The sequence below is a fragment of the Giraffa tippelskirchi genome, chromosome 7, assembly GCF_054371585.1.
Source record: "Giraffa tippelskirchi isolate mGirTip1 chromosome 7, T2T-mGirTip1v1.2.pri, whole genome shotgun sequence".
Taxonomy (NCBI): domain Eukaryota; kingdom Metazoa; phylum Chordata; class Mammalia; order Artiodactyla; family Giraffidae; genus Giraffa; species Giraffa tippelskirchi.
This window is the reverse complement of record NC_137281.1, coordinates 35,800,923-35,809,053: the sequence shown is the minus strand read 5'-3', so window position 1 is coordinate 35,809,053 and position 8,131 is coordinate 35,800,923.

The following is an 8,131-nucleotide window of genomic DNA, read 5'->3' as shown; positions in this document are numbered from 1 at the left end:
TCTGCTTTGTTCCTTGGCATGTACTGTTCCTGTGAGGTGGGGCAGGAGACCCCTGGCTTCCTCTCTCCCGGTGGAGAAGCCCTTGACATTGATTCATGAGCTGGCTTGCCCAAGATCACCCTGTGAGAGGGTGGGGAGTCTCAGACAGGCCTGAGGACCTGGGAAGTAGCTGAGCAGGTGCCAGCAGGGATCCCCAGACATGTGTCCACCCTGGGACCACTTGACAGGAGGAGTTGATGAAATCATTCATTCAGTCCTCAATCAAAGGTCAATCCTAGACCTTTGAGAAGCATATTCATTCACTCATTCAATAACCCAAAGTTAACCTTCCCCCTTCAAGGGAGAACAGAGACAGAGGAGAGAGTATTAGTCAGGAAATGCTACTTGCAACAACAACCCCACAAATCTCAGTGGCTCAACTCCATACAAGGTTTTGTCTTCTCACATGAAGTCTGACTGGGCATTCCTGGTCTGTGGTGACCTTCCATCCATGTGGTCATTCAAAGACCCAGGCTTCTTCCTTGTCATGGCTCCAACCTCCTCCAGGACCAGGTCTCCTATCCATCATCCAGAAGATGGGAAAAGAGAATGGAAGCTTGTGGGAGGACTTCATGAGCTGGGCCAGAAACAGGGGCTCATCGCTTCTGCCCACGTGCCATTGGCAGAACTCAGTCACATGACTGCTCTGACAGCAAAGGATGCTGGGAAGTACAGCCAAGCTGTGTATCCAGGAAGAAAATGGAGTGGATTTGGGGAGTACCTAGTTCATCTGGTGCCAAACTTCCCTGGGCCCTCAAATGGGTCTGCTTCCCAGGAGGAGTTCTTGGACACAGCTGGCTCTGCCAAAAACAACCAGAAAAGGGACTTCTCTACTCTTGCTGCATCTTCATTATTTCCTCAGTATATATTCTGTTCCATGGACATCTTGGCACAAGCGGCCTTTGCTCCCTTTTGGATCTGGCTCTCACAGTGAGATTTCCAGGGTTGAGGCTCCAGACACCCGGAACACTGACTGAGAGGCATGGAAAAGCATCATAAGGGCACAGATCATGGGTTCAGACAGACATAGGAACTCTCACCTGCTGTGTGTCTGGAACAAGTTATTTGGTCCCTCTGAGCCTCAGTTTTTGCCTCTGTGAATAGTGGGCAATAAAAGCACATGGTATGTGTGTTTATGAGAATCTGATGGCATAAAAGGCACAGACAGTCCAAAAACAAAATGGGCAAAGACTTGGATGGACAGTTCTCCAAAGAAGATACTCAACTAGTTAATAAGCACATTCTTAGTGGGGACAATATTTGCCACTCCAAAGTGTATCTCCTTAACATGAGGATTAATTCAGGCTGATTATTTTTTTAACACTAAAAACATTTTTATTCTACTACTTGGGGACTAATAAAAATATTTTTGGTTTTGTTTATATTCCTGAAGAGTAACCACTTTAAAATACTCCTTGTCTAATATGCAGGAGTAAAAGAAATGGAGTATCCCTCATAGTCAACAAAAGAGTCCAAAATGCAGTACTTTGGTGCAATCTCAAAAATTACAGAATGATCTCTGTTCATTTCCAAGGCAAACCATTCAATATCACTATAATCCAAGTCTATGCCCCAACCACTAATGCCAAAGAAGCTGAAGTTGAACGGTTCTATGATGACCTACAAGACCTTCTAGAACTAACACCAAAAAAAAAAAGGGTGTCCTTTTCATCATAGGGTACTGGAATGCAAAAGTAGGAAGTCAAGAGATACCTGGAGTAACTGGCAAGTTTGGCCTTGGAGTACAAAATGAAGCAGGGCAAAGGCTAACAGAGTTTTGTCAAGAGAACACACTGGTCATAGCAAACACCTTCATCCAACAGCACAAGAGGCAACTCTAAACTTGGACATCACCAGAGGGTCAATACCAAAATCACATTGATTTTATTCTTTGTAGCCGAAGATGGAGAAGCTCTATACAGGCAGCAAAAACAAGACCAGGAACTGACTGTGGCTCAGATCATGAACTCCTTATTGCCAAATTCAGACTTAAATTGAAGAAAGTAAGAAAAGCCATTAGACCATTCAGGTATGACCTAAATCAAATCCCTTACGATTGTACAGTGGAAGGGACAAATAGATTCCAGGGATTAGATCTGATAGACAGAGTGCTTGAAGAACTATGGACAGAGGTTCGCAAATTGTACATGAGGCAGTGATCAAAACCATTCCCAAGAAAAAGAAATGCAAAAGGGCAAAATGGTTGTCTGAGGAGGCCTTACAAATAGCTGAGAAAAGAAGAGAAGTGAAAGGCAAAGAAGAAAAGGACAGATATATCCATCTGAATGCAGAGTCTGTCACTGTTTCCATCATTTGACTGTGTGGATCACAACAAACTGTGAAAAATTCTTAAAGAGATGGGAATGCCAGACCACCTGACCTGCCTCCTGAGACATCTGTATGCAGGTCAAGAAGCAAGAGTTAGAACCGGATATGGAACAATGGACTGCTTCCAAATTGGGAAAGGAGTATGTCAAGGCTGTATATTGTCACTGTGCTTATTTAACTTATATGCAAAGTCCATCATGCAAAATGCTGGGCTGGATGAAGCACAAGCTGGAATCAAGATTGCCGGAAGAAATATCAATAAACTCATGTATGCAGATGACACCACCTTTATGGCAGAAAATGAAGAGAAACTAAAGAGCCTCTTGATGAAAGTGAAAGAGGAGAGTGAAAAAGCTGACTTAAAATTCAACATTCAAAAAATGAAGATCATGACATCCGGCCCCATCAATTCATGGCAAATACATGGGTAACAATGGAAACAATGGCTGACTTTATTTTCTTGGGCTCCAAAATCACTGCAGATGGTGGCTTCAGCCATGAAAATAAAAGACGCTTGCTCCTTGGAAGAAAAACTATGACAAATCAAGACAGCATATTAAAAAGCAGAGACAGTACTTTGCCAATAAAGATCTGTCTAGTCAAAGCTATGGCTTTTCCAGTAGTCATGTATGGATGTGAGAGTTGGACCATAACAAAGGCTGAGCGCCTAAGAATTGATGCTTTTGAACTGTGGTGTTGGAGAAGACTCTTGAGAGTCCCTTGGACTGCAAGGAGATCAAATCATTCAATCCTAAAGGAAATTAGTCCTGAATATTCACTGGAAGGACTGATGCTGAAACTGGTCCAATACTTTGGCCACCTGATGCAAAGAATTGACTCATTAAAAAAGACCTGGATGCTGGCAAAGATTGAAGGCAGGAGGAGAAGGGGTTGGCAGAGGATGAGATGGTTGGATGGCATCACTGACTTGATGGACATGAGTATGAGCAAGCCCCAGGAGTTGGTGATGGACAGGGAAGCCTGGTGTGCTGTGGTCCATGGGGTTGCAAAGAGTCGAACGTGCCTGAGTGACTGAACTGAACTAATATGCAAATCTACATAAGTAAAGAACTGTTTCTATCTTTCTTATTAACATTCATTTAAATATTATACATATATCCTCTGACCTTTAACAGAAATATTTTTTTTCAAAGAATTCTAGAGCATTACATTTCATGGTCTCATAACATAATCTCGTTGGAAAATATAATTCATTCTTTATATCCTACAGACTGATTTATTTACTTTATTTTTGGCTGCTCTGGGTCTTTGTTGCTTTACATTGTCTTTCTCTAGTTGTGGCGAGCTGTCTACTTTCCAATTGCGGTGCGTGGGTTTCTCATCGAGGTGGCTTTTCTTGTGAAGCACAGGCTCTAGGTTGCCAGGGCTTCAGTAGTTGCAGCGCACAGCTTAGAACTCTCAGGCTTCAGTAGTTGCAAGATGCGGGCTCGGTAGTTGTGGTGCACTGGCTTAGTTGCTCCGCAGCACGTGGAATCTTCTCGGACCAGGGATCGAATCTGTGTCTCCTGCATTGGCAGGCGAATTCCCCTCTACTGAGCCACCAGGGAAATCTTAGGCTGATTATTTTTAAGAAACAGAAGACCTGGGAAATTTTTTGGTTACTGCCCTCTTGACTGCCTGAAAGAATTTAGATAAAGAACCCGTGACAGGAATAGAACTATCACCAGAGGTATCTGCAAAGAATATGGAGCTAAGTATGGTCGGGGAAACTGTGCAAGGTCTAGAGATCAACATCCAGTCTGTGCCCCATTGTTTCTTCGTGATGCAGTAAGCGTTTATTTACCAAATATTTGCATTTTTTTCCCTCCCTGTGAATTGTCTTCCTCCTCTTTGAAGCCTCACATTGCTACCCCCAACATTCTCTTGCCATCAGCTGAAGATGGTATTTAAAATGAGGGCTTCATCTCTCTTGGCAAGTTACTCAGTTTCCTATGGTCTCCCCTGTGAATATAATGTTATTAAACTCTTGTTTGATTTTCTCCTGTTACTCTGTCTCATGTCAATTTAATTCTTAGACCAGCCAGAAGAACCTAGACATGTAGAGGAAATTTTTCTTCCTACTCAGCAACAGGAAAAGATGCTTAACATCACTAACCATTTAGGGAAATGCAAATCAAAACCACAATGAGATACCACTTCAGATTCATTAACATGGCTATTATGAAAAAACAAGGCTGGTGAGGGTGTAGGGAAATCGGAACCTTTGTGCATTGGTGATGGGAATGTAAAGTGGTACAGTCGCTTTAGAAAACAATATGGCTGTTTCTCAAAAAAAAACCCAACTAAACATAGAACTACCATATGATCCAGAAATCCCACTTCTGGGCATCCACACACAAGAATTGAAAGCAGGGACAGGAACAGATATTTGTACACCCAATACTCACTTCAGCATTTTCTGAAATAGCCAGAAGGTGGAAACAACCCAAGCACCCATCGATGGATGAATGCATAAGCAGAATGTTGTCTATGATTCAGCCTTAAAAGGAAGGAAATTTTGACACCTGCTACAAAATGGATGAACTTTGAAAGCGAAAGAAAGCAGTCACAAAAAGACCAAGTACTGTATGATTCCTCAAGGAGTCAGACTCCTAGGCACCGAAAGCAGATTGGTGGTTGCCAGGAGCAGGGGGCAGGAGGAAATGGGACTTATTGTTCACTGGGTCCAAACTTGCAGTTTTGCAAGATGTGAAAATTCTGGAGATGGATTGTGCTGATGGGTACACAGCAATGTGAATGTACTTCATGCCGCTAAACTGAACACTTAGAAATGGTTAAAATGTTAATTTTTTAAGTGATGTATGTGGTTGCTCGCTAAGTTCCATCCAATTCTTTGCGACCCCATGGACTACAGCACCAGGCTTCCCCGTCCTTCATCATCTCCTGGAGTTTGCTCAAATTCATGTCCACTGAGTTAGTAATGCCATCCAACCATCTCATCTCATCCCCTTCTCCACCTGCCCTCAGTCTTTCCCAGCATCAGGGTCTTTTCCAGTGAGTTGGCTCTTTGCATCAGGTGGCCAAAGTATTGGAGCTTCAGCATGAGTCCTTCCAGTGAATATTCAGGGTTGATTTCCTTTAGAACTGACTGATTTGATATCCTTGTAGTCCAAGGGACTCTCAAGAGTCTTCTCTAGAACCACAGTTCGAACACATCAATTCTTCAGCGCTCAGCCTTCTTTATGGTTCAACTCTCATATCTGTATATGACTACTGAAAAAATCATAGCTTTGACTAGACAGACCTTTGTTGGCAAAGTAATGTTTATTTTACCACAATAAAAAGAGGGGGTGGCCAGGCACGTGCACAGATAGAGGGAAATGTCTGGAGCATGTGTGTTGCCCTCTTTAGCAGTCAGAAAATGTGAGCTGGGTAGAGCTGGCTAGGGCAGGGAGTGCGGCCCCAAGGGGGACCTGGAGAGACATCTCACTGGCCATCACATTCCTCCTACCATCCTGGGGTCCCACAGGTGTGCCCTGGGCTCCCCACCCCATTCCCCACTTGTTTCTGTCCTGCTTCCGAAGCTGGGAGAATCCCCCATGTTCCACAACAGTGATGCAGCCTCCCTGCTTTTTGGGGCACCCATACAGGGGCCCAGCCACCAGTGGGTCTGCAGAATATAAGAGGGAATACCTCTCTCTTTACCATCCCACCGACCCTGTGAAAACCCTCTTTCCTGCCACCCAGTGCTGCTCTGGTGATTCCTCAGCTCAGAAGACTGCCAGCTTCCTTTTTTCCCTGAATAGCATCCTCTTTTCTCACTCCAGCATCAAAGTGTCTAGCAGCAGACTTCCTGTCCATTCCTTCCTCAGAGACAACACACAGCGAGAAAAACAGTGAGCGAGACAATGGTCTTGACTCTTCAGGAATTCAATCATGAAAAATGTAAAAGAAGTCTAAGGTAGGGTTAATAGAAACAACCATAAACAATGCATGAACCTAAATTGGACCATGGCTCAATAGTCGATAAATAGATAGGAAGGAAGAAAGAGAGAAAGAGGGAAAACAGGAGAAGAAACTTAAAATACATTTCGGGACAATTGGAGAAATTTGAATATTAACTAAATGTCATAAGAGGTATAAGAATCATTAGTTTTCCCAAGTGTGATAATAGTATCCTATTCATGTAAGACAATGTCTTTATACAGTGGAGGTACATGCTGAAGAATTCAGGGGCAAAGTATCAGGCAACCAATTTGAGATGGCTTGGCAAAAAGAAGAAAGATGAATCAAATATGAAAAAATGCAGGAAAGCTCTTTGTTTCATCCCTTTTTTATTGTTTACAAATTTTTCAAAACAATAATGTAAAAAAACAAGCAAAATTCTGCCCACTTTCTGGCTGAAATATCATTTCTCCTTCCTACCTTTGTTGATTCCCAGACAAGAACAAAGACTTCTCTCCCTCCCTAAGACCCGCAGCCTTTGAATCTCTGAGAGAACTTGCATCTTCTTTCTACTACTAAACTGGGGCTCCTTAGGGCAAAGACTTTGACCTATTTCCCTACCTCCCCTCCTGCCCCTCCTCCCCCCTCCCTCTCCACCATAGTGCCAGGCACACATCAGGGTTGAATAACAAACATCAGTGGTTCCTGTGTGTCAGGCACTGTGAAAGTCCTTAGTTTTGTGAACTCCCCAGGGAGTGAGTGATTCGGTGAGGTGGCTATTAGCATCCCATTTTACAGATGGTGAAGCTGAGGCTCAGAGAGGTTAAGTCACTTGCCCAAGGTGACACCCCTCATAAGTGGTCGAGTCATGTTTGTCTCAGGTCCCACCAACCTAAAAGCCTGGCTACTGTGTCTGAACTGAATCTAAGCTCAGTTCTCAGATTGAGACCCTGATGAGACAGGTGAGGTGACCATTCCAATTTTGTGGGAGCAAAAGCTGGGCCAGAAGAGGACAGGGGACATTCCCAAGGGTTGGACAAAGAAAAACAGTGCTATCTCTGCGTTTTGGTACCTGTTCTGTGCCAGACTCTGAACCAGTACCTTAAGGGCACAAACTCAATTCCCACAGCAGTCCTCACAGTGGGGTTGGAGGGAAAGGTGTAATCTGAAGTCAGGACCTCAGACTCCAGAGTCAGCCGGCTGGGGCACATCCAGGCTTCCCATTTCTGGGATGGTGATACTCAGAAAATTCCTTAACTTTGGCATGTCTCAATTTCCCCATCCATAAAATGGACCACGATAATGGCATTTTGCTTACACCTGGGTTTGGTGTCATAATTTGCTGAATTAGTCATACAAAGCACTTAAAACACTGCCTATCTCAGAGTAAATGTGAAATCAGAGAGGCAGGGTAGCTGTCCGAAATAACATGGAGATAGTGCCAGTAGCAGGATCATCTGATCCCAAAGCCTGTGCTTTCTAAATCCTTCTTTGGAGCATAGTCTGGGGCCAAGAGAGCAAGGGTCTCTACCCCCAAATATGTGGCCCAACCTGGTTCTTGTCCTTTATGAAATGTGGAATTTCCCAGGATTTGCCTCTCCCCTCACCCCTCTCCCCTTCCCCTCTTCCCTATTTCTCTCCCCCTCCTCCTCTTCCTGTGTTTTCCCAGTGGCTCAGTGGTAAAGAATCCACTTGCCGATGCAGGAAACATGCGTTCAGTCCCTGGGTCAGGAAGATCCCTGGAGTAGGAAATGGCAACCCACTCCAGTATTCTTGCCTGAGAAATCCCATGGGCAGAGGAGCCTGGAGGGCTCGTCCATAGGGTCGCAAAGAGTCAGAGAGGACTTGACGACTAAAC